Genomic DNA, 13964 nt, shown 5'->3' on the forward strand with positions numbered 1-13964 from the left:
CTCCTCCTCCTCCTCCTCCTTCTTCTTCTTCTTCTTCTTCTTCTTCTTCTTCTTCTTCTTCTTCTTCTTCTTCTTCTTCTTCTTCTTCTTCTTCTGTGATGTTCTCTTGTTTCAAGCAGACATAAAACTACCCAGCACAGGGGTGTACTAGGGTTTTGAGTGTAGACTTAGGGTAGGGTGTCTAGATATAGCACAGAATGTAGGGGGTGTCCTACGATAGGGATTTAGACTTGGGTAAGGATTGTAGACCTAGGAGGGAGTGTGCAGACCTAGGTTAAGTGTATAGGCAAAGGGTAGGGGGTGTACATTTGCATATGAACAGCTGTCCTATGATAAGGAGGTTAGACATAGGGTAGGGGATGCATTCTTGGGATAGGAACTAGACCTAGGGGTAGGTGGCACAGAACCAAGGTAATTTTTAATTTGTTGTTCTTGTTGTTGCTGCTGCTGCTGTTGTTTGTTTGCTTGCTTGTTTACTTAGGGTAGAGGGTATATGACTAGAGAATCTAGACATAGGGTAGGATGCTGTCCTAGGGTAGCAGTGTGTTTCCAGCTCACTGCTGTATTGGTGGGAGGGTTAGATGGCCAATCATAAGCACTGGGAGGAGCTCATGCCAGCAGGGAGAGCCAGTTAAGGACTTTCGTGCCACCTTAGGAACACCTGCCCTCTGGCTCTCCTCCCTGAGCTATGCATCCACCCCTTCCTACAAGGTGGTGGGAGCTCTTCAAGGGTTTATCTTGTCAGTGTGACTGGATTTAGAAACACCTAGAAGACCCCAGAGGAACAGTCTCCTGTCTCTGTTTGTGGAAAGGATTAACCGAGGAGTGAGCCCACTCTAAATGTGAATGGTGTCATCCATAAGCCAGAGCCCTGGAGGGAGTGAAGCAGGGAGAAGCTGAGACGCTGAGGGGCAGTGCACCCCTCTCTCTGCTCCCTGTCACCGGGAAGGATGGAAATCTCTGAAATCACAGATCAAAACGAATCTTGTCTCTGTTGCTTCTGTTGGGTATGTTCTTCAGGGCGATGGAACTCCATCATCAATACAACGAAAGATCATCAATACAAGACCGTCACAAACACAGCCCATGGCATAAGCAGAGCTTCTGGCTGCCCGATGGGACAAACGTTCAACTTCGTTCAACCCATCAGGTCATCCTGGCACTGCCTTCTGCTACCGGGGAGGTGACAGGTGAGGCCCAAGGCCCATCAACAACTGCCAGGTGACTGGAGTGCTTTCTCCAAGAGGTTGGCATGGGGGAAGCAGAAAAATCCCAGGGTCCCCATCCCCCCAGCTCTGTGTAGCCAGTTGGAGTTTGCTACAAGTCCCCATGACCTTCCTGGTGTGAACCTGGAGAGTTGGGCCTTCCAAGTGTTCAGCCCCTGGGTCTGAGGGCCATTTGGTCTCTGAACTTCTCTGAACTTCTCTGGACCCATGTGGGACCAGGAGGAACTTGAGCACCTGCTGTTGAGCCATCGGATGAGTCCCAAGGTCTGCTTCGTTTTGTCCTCTTTCTAGAGGCCAAGAGTGGCGAGGATACTGTGCGTGGGCTCTGTAGCTACCAAGGACAAATTGCCAGAGCAGAGCCCCTTCATCTTGGTGGGCCTAGACATTCCTCTGACAGTCTTAACTCCACCCTCCCTGAGTCCTGCTCCGAAGCCTCGTCCCCACACACTGTCCCCAACACCTGGGCCATAGGCCACCTGCCAATGGCACACATCAGTGTGTCTCTCAGGCCACCTGGAACCTTCTGGGCTGAGACATGCTGACCCCAGACCTGGTTAATCACAGCCGCCTGACGTTTGCCTGGGAATTGCCTTCCAGGTTAACCCACGGGCCCAGGCTGACTCAGAGCGTGGGCTTCAACCACTTCCTCGGAGTCTTGGCAGCCTGCTGACCTGAAGCTCGTTCGCACGACACTCCATGTTCCTCGGTCCCCTCCTGAAGGTACACTCAGAGGACAGGCATCCAGCCCCTTTGCTCCATGGCTTCTTGGGTGGCCTGAGGAGACTCGTCAGCTCGATGAGAACCACAGCCCTCCTCATCCAGGATGGGGAACAGAGCCAAGCACTCATGGGTCACGGTGGCCAGGAGGAGACAGGAGGGCACTCAGAGGACAAGGCTCACCGTCTGGTGCTAAGCCACAGGAACAGCGGATCTTTCTGCCCAAGTCTTTGCGCAAAGCTCCTAATCCTCTGTAGAAGCTGAGCACAACTTGGTTTGAGTAGAACATTAGCCAACTGTCCTGAAGCAGGGACACAACTAAGGGGTAGAGCCCTGACTTAGCACGTACAGAGCCCTAGATTCCATCCCAGAACAGAACAAAAATCAATCAATCAATCAATCAATCACTTGTAATTAGTGAATCTAAATGGAAACAGATAAAGCCCCTGTCCTGCCTGGCAACTCTGTTCTGAGGGGGTCTTGTGGGATCGGGCCTCTGACAAACTAGTCTACCCCTCACGGTTCCCTCTGTCTCCTTGGCTCTCCTTCCTCTACGGCTCCTTTATTTTTCAAATCAAATTGAACGTCTCACTTGATGTCTTCGAGTTCTCAGTGCCTACAGCCCTCCAGTTCATTTCCACATTAAGTTTGGGAATCTGGGTAGAGTTTGGAAAGTCCCTAGGAGGAACAGAGAAAATGGAGTTATGACATCAGGACACAGTGGCCTGGTCCACACATGGAACGTGGGTTCCAGGAACCAGTCATCCCAGGACGCCAGGGAGGTGACGCTGGAAGATTCCAGGGACCAGACTGAGACTTACCCTCTGTCCCTGTCTGCAGCAGGCTTAAGAGCCTGGCGCAGCTGGGGAAATATTCGGAGCATCTTTGAAGTCATCTCAAAGGCAGCTCTATGCGTTGTCCCTGCATGGGCAGCCTGGAGGAAGGAGTGCTCGTGAGGAGGAGAATCAGCCTGGCTTAGAAAGACTAGAAAGCTGAAGGCTGACACTGAGCTGCCCGTCTGGCTGGCTCAGGCCCCTCTGAGAGGGAAACCCCACTACATAGCAAAGTATAAGTCATCCAATTCTAGTTGGGCTTCACCCCAGGCGCCTCCCTCATAGTCTAGACCATGCCAGGTAGGTCTCCCACCTAGAAGACTTCAGTTCTGGTCCTGTATTCCTCTCTTCCCCATCTTTCCTCCTCCCTCCGGCTCCCCCTCCCTGGCCAGGGTAAAGAAACATAGTTTCTTTTAGCTAACAAAGGCTATAGAACAGAAAGCAGACTCTTCACTGCTAGGGTGGTAGAGTTGCCATGTCCTGTGGCCACCCCAGGAAAGAGTCAAGACTGCATGGAGGTGGTGTATGTCTTTGGTGCTTATTGGATACTGGGATGAACTGGAAATCTCAGCCAACCTAGAAACCCGCACTGACCCTGGGTGGGAGTGTGGTGCGGTGGTTAGAACGCTCATCTAGCATGCTCAAGACCCTGGGTTTCATCCCCCAGCATCAAATAAACAGGACCTGGAGTGGATGCCTGACATCCCAGTTCTCACGAGGAGGAGAAAGTGGAAAGACGAGAATCCAATGTCGGTTACATAGTGAGTTCAAGGCCAGCCCGGGCTAGAGGAGACTCTGTCTTATGCAGAAGTGGGGTGGGGGGTGGGAAGGGTGTTCAAAATTCCCTTCTTAAAGGAGCTTAATGGGATGAACTTAACTGAACCGACCTCTGTGTTAGCAGAGTGTAGTGTTTTCCACCATTTTGTCTTAGGGTATCTCAGTTAGGTATTTTGTTAGCTGTAGGTCCCTTACAACACTGAGGCTGATCAGCATTTCTGCTTTCAATGTTGGCTGTCTGGAGGACTTCATTTCCCAGCATCCATTGAGGTTAAGCTGGATGTAAGAGTGTCCCTGGCCAATAGGCAGTGCAGAAAGGGAAGGTCATTTCCTGGAGAGCGCATCACTTCCGGGTCGAGGGTGGAGGGGCTGTGCAGGATTCACAGAGCTGATTTTCTTGCCATGCAGAACCTTAGTGCTTCAAATTGAGCCAGAGCCCCAACACAGGAGCCTGTGGTGGGTGCCACACAGGAGCCGCCGGCCCCCGAGTAGATCTGTTAGCACCAAGCTGGGGCTTTCCACTGGGGTCAAACAGAGGTGTTGAAAAAAATCATTAGAAAATCTAAGTGTAGGGGTTCATCCTTCTAATCCCTTCACTTGGATGCTAAGGCAGAGGGATCACTGAAAGTTCAAAGCCAGCCTGGGCTACAGGGTGAGCTGGAGATGTTCTGCCTTCTTTGCTCGTTAACTCCTGTGTTCTTTGTCACCTGAAGTCATCCTGTATCCCAGGACGCACATCTCACCTTGGGGAGGCGTCATTAGTAACATGCATCCAGCTCCCTGATTCCTTATTCTTGTTCCAGTCTCCAGTTTTGTCAGTGGTGTGAGTGAGTTGTAAATACTCCCTGGTCCCCACTGGTGACATGCCCACCCATCTCAGAGGGAAGTACAGATGCTGCTGACGTTAGCCTGCTATTCTATGTATGTTGGGAGGACCCTATTCTATTCCAACTGTCAGCAGCACCCACTTGCCTCCAGGATCATGTGGGAGACCAGCATGAATGACTTGGCCTCCAGGAACCTGCTGGGTCAGCTTCGAACCATTTGAGCCCCTGCCCAGCTGCTGTGTCTGGTGGCCACAGCTCTCCAAGGTCTTCCTGGCACCCCTGCCTCTTGGCTTCCCTTGAGCTGCAGGTCTTTAGGGCAGGGAAGTCCCTCTGTCTCCTTCACGGATGGAGCTGATGGCCTTTGGGGAGGAGCGTGCTTTGATTGTCCCAGGTTTTGCTTTCTGGGCAGCAGAGCATCTGGAGATGAGGGAGAGGGAGACTGGCTTCCTAAACAAGTGCTTTGAAAGACTCCATCTGAGGATGGTTTAGATTATGGCATGACGCAACCCCATGAACCATTCAAACAAGGTGCTAAGGGACGCTTGTGTTTCCCGAACCCCAACAAGCGATAGAGACAAAGAAGCAAACACTTGGTGCTAACTCTGTACTGGGTCTTGGTCCACTGGCCTCTTCAACCTCACAACTGAACAAGAGTCTATGATGGTGGGGCCAAGATCATAGACCAGAAACAAAGAGCCGGACTTGTGGATTGCTCTTGGAGGGAAGGATGTCTAGTTAAACACCCAGAAATGGCTCTGGCTTATCTAACAGCATCTATGACAGCTTTCTTGACCTGGGCACGAATGTCTTAGCAATAAGTTTCCTTCATCTTAAGGGAGCACATCCGGCTCACAGAGGCATCATGAAAAGACTGACAGAAGAAAGAGAGAGACAGGGAAAGGTCCGAGTCTGCAGAAGTAGCCTTTGGCCAAGGATTGCCCTGTGGGAAGATGGCAGGGACCGGAGGGTGACAGCCCAACCAGGGGAGCACTTTGGGCCTTGAGAGAGGCAGCCAGAGATCAGGAGTGCCCTGCCGTGGCACGTTCTGAACTTTACAGTCAGTTTAAGGCTGTTCTTGGAGGTCGAAGACGCCAGGAGGAAACCAAGAACTGATGTCCCACCAAGGTCATTAACTGAAAAGTGTAGCCACAAGTAAGATCAGGGGAGCTGATGAGTTCGCTGCATCGAAGGCACACAGTGGCCCCCAGACTTGCTTCACAGAAAGAGCTGCTCACACAGGCACCTGGGACAGCACCCAGCCAGGCCTGTTCACTTGGGTGATGTTACCATTCCTCTTCCCACAGACAGACCCTACTCTACCCAGATAGAATGGTGGTTTTCCTCTTTAATGTTTTGGGGACAGGGTCTCAGATAGTTCAAGCTGGCATCACGGTCTCTGTGTTGAGAAGGATGACTATAGACTATTCATCCTCCTGCCTCCACCTCCAGAGTGCTGGCATCTCAGGCCATACCTTGTTAATGTGGTGCTGAGCACTGAACCTGTCGTCATGAGCAGTAGGTAAACACTAACCCAGTGAACTGCACCCCTGCCTTCTCCCTGGACTCTTGACGCCCCGGCTGGGGTGGGGCAGAGAGAGCTAATGGTGGAAATTTAAGCTGCAAGGGAGGGCACGGGCTTGGGGGTATGGGCTCTGGGGTAAGGAAACTGCTGTTACCCATTTATTTTTACTTTGGCCTCTAGGTTTGCCCAGCTTCTAAGCTGTGTGAAATGCAGGCTCAAAACAGAGCTGGCTTACAAGTGACTCACTAGAGTCCTGAGAACATCTCTATTTGACCGATGGGGAAACTGAGGCCCAGAAAGGTGACACTCCACGATCCCAGTGGGCCAAAAGTAGAGAGTCAGGATGGAGCCCCACCAGGAGTGACCCCGGTTGGTGCCAAAGAGACCCAGAGCTTGCTTGGTGAAGGCGCCCCCATAGGTAAACAGACACCGGATCTGGACTGGCAGTGGTGTTTAGTGTTGGGCTTGTCAGATACCAGGTTCTGGGCTTTCACCTTTTTTAATCAAACAGCAGGGAGGAACTAAAGTCAGCCAGGGCATTCCATCCAGACGGAGCCTGGTCCTGATAGCAACAGGCATGTTTGACCCAGGCTGGCAGGAAAGCAGGGAGCCTGGCTCTCACACCTTACCAGAGATGCAGGAGGTAATTAAGGGGGCTCCGGGGTGGGGAAAGTAAACACAGGCAGGTCCCCTCTGTGAAGCAGCTCACTTAATAACGCCAATAAGAACTTGAAAGCAGTCCCTGCCTTGGAGATTTGGTTACACTGGTTTCATCTAAACCTAGAAGCCTCACGGTCCAGCACCAGCATCCTCCCACCAGTGAGGATGCTGAACGGGACTAGGTACCCGTCCTAGGCTTCTGAAGCCGAACTCAGATTGATAGGCGGATCCTTTAAAATGATTAGTGTGGGGGAGGGGGAGCTTGCTATACTGAGAAACTTTGGGAGCCTGTTCTCTCCTTCCACTGACTAGGTCAGGTCTCAGGCTTAGCAGCAAGCTCTTCCGACCTCTGAGCCATTTTGGCTGCCCATGTAGGTTCTGTCATTTTGAGAGTCTCTGGCTCCCTAGCTCCAGGGGGAGGAGGGAGTCTAGGACCTCTAACTATTTTTGTGTTTATTCGTATCCCTCTTCTCCCTGTTGAGACAACGGCAAAAGCGGCTGGGCCCGACCTATAGGAAAATACTCCGAAGGCTTGATTGACTCCGCTCACTGAGCTGTCTCCCTCTTCCTCCTCCCCACCACCTTTGCTCTGCTTGAAGTGCTGAGGAGACGGATGGGACTCTGGTGGGCGGACTTGTTTGACCACAAGACCCCCAGAAAAAGTTTGCAAGGTAAATCAGAAAGTCTCATGAGGCACCTCATGGAGTAAATACCCAGATCTTCTCCTTCCTCCCTCTGTCCCCGCCTCTGTCCTTCTTGTCTCTCTTTCTGAGGGAAACAGTGTTCTGTCCCAAGAGGTTCCCAGGTCAAGCTACCGGAACTCAAGTCAGAGCCTTACTGCCCCAGCTTCGGGTGCCGCTAACCTCAGACAAGGGATGCCAAGCAGTCTCTGCCCCGTAGGTTCACCCCACGCCTGAGGCTGACCTAATGGGCTGCCGTCCAGTGAATCCCATCTACATGAGCTGACCGTGAGTACCACACCATCCCTGACACGGCCCTAGAGCTCCTTGTTCTACAACCAGACCCTGGAACGGGGATCCTGCCTCTGCCACCCTTGTCCCTAAGCCTTCCTCGGTGTCCAAACATAGCTTGTCCCTGACTCACAGCATCTGGATGCCTAGCTGGGTGAGCAGTGTTGTAAGCTCTGCCTGTAATGAACCCCACTTCTCTTCCCTCCCCAATGACTTCTCCTAGCAGCCCCCGCCCCCGCTGCCTGCTCCCCCCCAAAAAACTCCAGCTGAGAGCCTTCTCTCCAAATCCCTGGCAAGTGAAGTCAGGTCCTTCTGAAGAAGGGGTGGCCTCCAGGGTGGCCAAATCCATGATGTCCCCAAAGGCCTGCAGGGGCTGTTCTCATGGTGGATGTCGCCACGGGGCTGTGAGGACTTGAGTTTTGTTTATGTCCTGGAGCCTCTCACATGGAGGGCTAGTCTGGGGAAGCCGTGTGCCTGAGAGAGGCCACAAATTCCATAATAACTGAAACGGTCCTTCTTCCCAAGAGACACAGAGACTAGGGTTCTCAGGAAGACTTCTGTTCAGCTGCCATCCCCAGCAGTAGCAGTAGAGGAGCAGGAAGAGGGACGGCACAGAGGGCTACGGGAAGAAGTGGGTCAACAGACTACTGAGCAGTGGGCCATGGGCACAGCATGCTGGGAAGCAAGGAGCCATGCCACAGCCACTGCTCAGAATGCGGGTTGCCTGTGTGCCTCTGTGTGTGTGTGCTGTGAATGTGTGAGAGTATATGTCTATGTGTGCAAGTGTATGTGTGTGTAAGTAAGTGAGAGTTTGTATATGTGTGTGAGTGTGTATGTGTGTGTAAGTTAGAGTGTGTGTATGTGTGTGAGAATGTATATGTGAGTGTGTGTATGTATGTGACAGTATATATGTGTGTGAGTGTGTGTAAGAGTGTGTATATGTGTGAGTGAGTGTGTGTGTGAGTGTGTGTGTGTGTGTATATATATATATATATGTGTGTGTGTGAGAGTGTGTGTGAGAGTTGTGTATGTGTATGTGTGTGTATGGGTGTAACTTGTGATTGTGTGAGTATGTATATGTGTGAGAGTGTATGTATGTGTGAGAGTGTATGAGAGTGTGTGTCTGTGTGTGAGTGTGTCTATGTGTGAGTGTATGAGTGTGTGTGTATGAGTGTGTGAGAATGTGTGTGTCTGTGTGTGTGAGAGTGTGTCTGTGTGTGAGTGTGTGTCTGTGTGTGTGAGAGTGTGTCTGTGTGTGAGTGTGTGTCTGTGTGTGTGAGAGTGTGTCTGTGTGTGAGTGTGTCTATGTGTGAGTGTATGAGTGTGTGTGTATGAGTGTGTGAGAATGTGTGTCTCTGTGTGTGTGAGAGTGTGTCTGTGTGTGTGAGAGTGTGTGTGTGTGTGTGAGTATGTGAGAGTGTATGGATGTGTGGGAGTGTGTGACAGTGTTTGTGTGTCTGCGTGACAGTGTAAGAGTGTGAGTCTGTGTGTGAGGTGTGTGAGTGTGTGAGAGTGTGTGAGTGTGTGTCTGTGTGCTTTGCTCTCTCCATGGCAGTTCAGTGCATCTTCATAATAACCACAAACCCCTCTGTAAAGTGTTTATCTATACATTTTTTTCTTACTCATTATTTAAATTTTTTGTTTTGCTTTGTTTTCAAGACAGGGTGTCTCTGTGTAGCTTTGACTGTCTTAGAACTTGCCCTGTAGACCAGGCTGACCTCAAATTCACAGAGATTTGCCTGTCTCTGCTTCCTGAGTGCTGGGATTAGAGGTGGGGACCACACCCACCCATCTTAGATTTTATTTTTAAAAAATTTATTTATCTTTATGTGCATACATGTGCACCACATGCATGCAGTATCTTTGGGGCAAGAAGAGGGTGTCAGACACCCCAGAGCTGAAGTTGCCGTTGCTTGTGGGCTGCGGAATGTGGGTGCTGAGAACTGAACCCAGGACCTCCAGAAGAGCAGCCTTAACCACTGAGTCATCTCACCAGCCCTAAAACATTTTAAATAGCACAATGCAACTTTTAAGCACCTTGCTGGTCTGTTGTAGACATGGCTGTGGAGCAGTGACTGGGGGAAGCAGGCTGGCTCACACCCCACTCACATCTCTCTCCGAGCTTCACTGATGGGAACTAAGTTTTCTGGGCTCTGGTTTCTGTTCAGCAGGTCCTCAATGCTGGGTGAACCATAAACCACAAAGCCACAGTCTCCTCTGGATGCTCCATCCGTCGTTCGCGAAGGCATGGGAGCCTTTCTCCTTGAGTGACAGTGTACCTGGATCTCAGCACAAGGATCTGTTCTTCCTGGAAGCTGAGAAGGAAGACTGAGGAACACAGAGAGGAAGGCATGCGTGCTCTATCCCATGAGGACGGAACCTTCTGGAAGGTGTGTGTGTGTGTGTGTGTGTGTGTGTGTGTGGCATCTGAAGGTGTCTTTGCTCTAGCAGAGGCATGCAGGGTTTGTCTGTACATACCCTTCTCTTACACAGTGGCTTCCTTTTTACCTAAATACACTTTAAGAAACTGTTGGACTGGGCTGTGGCTTACTGAGCACGCACAAAGCCCCAGGCTCCATCCCTGACATCACATAGAAGATACCACAGTGTGCACCTCATAATCTCAAAATGTAAGAGGTGGGGGCAGGAATATCAGCTTCTCCAGGCCGTTGTCAGCACCTGCCGTGTCCAGCATGAACACTGTGCTGACAGAGACGCTGCCCTGTGAGTGTTAAGCTCACTGTGACCCTCTGAGTGTAGCAGAGTCTGCTGGGTACCACATTTGCTGGGGGAAGACTGAGCAGAAAGATGGATCTAGGGGACTCACGAACCTGCCTCACTGGAACTTTGGGTATCATGGTACTTTCCATTTGCCTTATCAAGAGACCCCAGATCTCCATGGAGGAAATTTCTGACTGCTCTGAGTTCGAATATCAGCTCCACTGCTATGGCTGTTGGCTTCTGACAGGGTTGAGCCGGGCAGGGCCTGGGCTGTGGCCAGGTCCCTGGCTGCTGGGATAAATGTTTGAAGGCAATGTCTAAAATGATCAAGATGAAGGCAACAATCCCAGAATGTGGGGAATAATTAAGGATTTAAATAAAGACGGGACCCGACCCGATGCCAGCCAAGCTGGTCTTCTCCCCCTCAGCCTGGATCTGAGCCTGTGGTTGGCTCTATTTCAAAGCCATTTAATCCCAGAGTAGGGAGTGTGGTCCAGCAATTTTAGTATTCTGGAGGCAGAGGCAGGAGGATGTCTGCCACTTTCTGATTAGTCTGGATAGCAGAGCAAAATTCCTTCTCAAAGGCAAAGAAAATGTGTTTTGTTCTTTACAGGCTTGTTTTGGGAGTACATTCAGGCTTTCCTTCTTGACCACCCAGCTCTGAGGGCATTAGAAAGATTAGTGAGTTGCTGTGTACTTACAAGGGAGGCCAGTGTGGTGACACTGAGCAGTGTGGGGGGACCACAGACAGGCTCCTCCAGAATCCTAGGGTGTTTGCAGCCTTGTAGCCGAGGGCTGCCTTCCCCAGATGCATGCATGCATGAACACAGGCACACACACTGAGTCTCTGCGTTCTTACTCAGCAGAGCACCAGGGCAAAGTCACTGCCCTCCACTGCTCTCAAAGCTCAGGATGTAACTGAAAGGCAGGGCATGCTGGGAAAAGCTGAAAAGCAGGAAAGTGAGGGGAGGTCTGTGTGTAAAGGACTTGCCTGTCCTGGGGGTTTGGAGGAAGACAGAGAGAGAATCTGAAAGTGAAACAAAGTGGTGTCGTGAGCTTAGAGAGGATTCTAGAAAATGCCCACAAGCCCTGTGTCACACCCGGGAGACACCTCTTTCATTAGGGGAGGGTCGGGGGTGGGATCTGTGGATGCACGCACAGGCGAATGCCATGCCACTAGACGCCGCTTAGATTGTATGCAAGTCTGCTATCACTTCCGATGTCCCCATGGGCACTGGGTTTTTCTGTATCCTCAAACAGTCATGGATCCCACAGTCACTTCTTTTCTCTTGCAGGGGGCAAGGTGTGAGCCTAGGATACGTTCCCACTTGGTAACGGTCCTCAACAACTGCACGAGGCATCATCGGCTGCCTGTCTGAAAGAGGTGTCAGAGTCTCCTGAGTTCTTAGATGCTTCCAGGGACTTCCTAAATTCTCCCTTGCCCCATTCCTGCCCTCGAGCAAGACTCACTGAATTCAATCAATTACAAGTGAAGCTCAGAGCACCAGTCTGTCTGAAGGAAAGCTGTCCTTTGACACGCAACTGTTCTCCAGGGGCTTGTGTAACTGTGATCACAAGAGAGCCCTCAGTCGGTGGCAACCGGCGGCAATGGTTCAGGGAGTGAAATGTGTGGACATGAGACTGCTGAGGAGAAGAGACAATGTCCAGTAGCCACCCCCACCAACCTCTCGGCTTTTGAGAATGGTGCACAGTGCGGGCGGTTGTACAGGGTACATCTGGGGTCCCCAGTAAATCCTGCCTGTGGCTACCCATGTGGAAAGACCAGGGGGGTCAGGCTTTACAATGTCCCTGCTATTGATTGGCTGTGCTTTTTACGTGAGCGTATGTTCCCTTCCCCGTGAGAAACTGGAGTCCCAGTCCAATGAGCTCATCCCTTTGCAACATACACTTTGATGGCTTGCAAGTTTTCTCCGTAAAGCCCCTCTGAAGGGACAGTGGGACAGCCAGGGTGGAAAGGGAATGTGGGGAGGAGCCCCGAGGCTCAGAGACAATGTTCTGTGGTGAGCGAGAATGCACCAGTGTCTGGTTTGAGTGCTTTAAGCAGGGCTTACATCAGTGTGTGTGTGTGTGTGTGTGTGTGTGTGTGTGTGTGTGTGTGTGTGTGTGTTGAGCAACAATTCCACACAGAGAGCCACTGGCTCCTGATCACCTCCATATCCCTGTGCACGCTCGAAGGTCTAAGGAGGTGTAGCTGGAATGGGCTGCCCCTGCTCAACCTGCGGGAACCCGGAGCTTCCTTAGCCAGCGAAGGGGGCTTAGCCGCAATGGCTCCTTTTGTGGTTGGAAAGGCAGAGAGATGAAATGAAGCTGCTTTCCACAGACAGCACACCTCAGGCTCCTAACTGCTTCCTGAGCGCTCTCCCCCCACTCCGCCCCGCACCCCCCTCCTCTCCTCTTGCCCCAACCCCCAGTTCACTGTCTCTCACTTTCCCTGTCTCTGCACTGCTCCACCCAAATGCAAGGTTAACACGGAGCCAGGCCTGGTGGTACACATACCTGTGATTTCAACACTTAAACGCCGAGGCAAGAGGATCACCACGAGTTCAAGGACAAACAACTGCACACGGCTGGATCAATGGTGGGGAAATACAAGTGGGAGCTGGTTGTGAAGGGTAGGAAGTAAAACTGGGCAAAACCACGAGGCCATTGCCAACCTGCCGACTACTGGTGCTCCTCTGCCTCCCATCATACCTCCCAAGGTCCCGAGAGTCTCAGGAGGCTGGTAGAGACATTCACCTCTGTACTGGGCATGGCAGATGGACAGGGAGTGCCCTCTGGACACATTTGCCAAACCCTCCAAACGTCCCTGTTTCTTCCTTCAGCCACATGCAGGTGTGCACATTGCTGCAGATGCCTCTCTTTGCCCACACGTGTATTAGCATGCTTGGTCATACATGTCCAGCCAGGGCCCTGTGCAAATCTTCATGGTACCAATTAGGGGCATGAACCATACCATGGCCAGTTCTCAGCCAGGTCACTGAGTGTGCGTGAGCTGGGACAGAGGACTGAGGCCCACAGCTCGGGGCTGGTGTTGTGGGAGGCAGAAAGGTGTGGAGCCTCGTGCAGTGCAGCCTGGCCACCGGCACTGCATGGGCATCCTTCCACTGCAGGGCCTGTTCCTTCATCCTGCATCCTCTCCTCCCCCTCCTCCTCCTCCTCCCCCTCCTCCCCCTTCTCCCCCTCCTCCCCTTCCTCTCCTCCTTCCTCCTGAGGAGGTCCAGCTGGAAGGAGACAGGGCTCGGAGTTCAGCCGGTGCAGACAGGACTAAAGTAAACATGCCGGCCATTGCAGCAGCGAGCGGCCTCTGGACAGATGATGGTCACTGGGCTGGTGAGGACCACACACACACGAAGCTCCATGGACCACACAGGCGCCTGCCTGCTTGCCTGCCTGCCTGCCTGCCTGCCTGTGCCACACGCTTGCACGCAGAGGCATACATGGGATGCCTTCACATCATCCATGGAGTCCCTCAGCCCCACAGATGCTGGGAGACACACTTCTCAAGTACCCTGTGATTTCCAAACTCTTCAGAGGAACAGAGGGTGAACACCAAGTCATGAGTCCTGGGGGGCGCCAAGGTGGGTGTTCTTTCACCTTTTGGGGCCTCAGTTCCCCTCTTTGGGTTAGGCAGCTCTACAGGGTAGGTGGCTGATGCTTTCTGCGTTTTATTGTTCATCCATGGATCTGTC

This window comes from Mus caroli, chromosome 8 (genome assembly GCF_900094665.2).
Source record: "Mus caroli chromosome 8, CAROLI_EIJ_v1.1, whole genome shotgun sequence".
NCBI classification, from domain to species: Eukaryota; Metazoa; Chordata; class Mammalia; order Rodentia; family Muridae; genus Mus; species Mus caroli.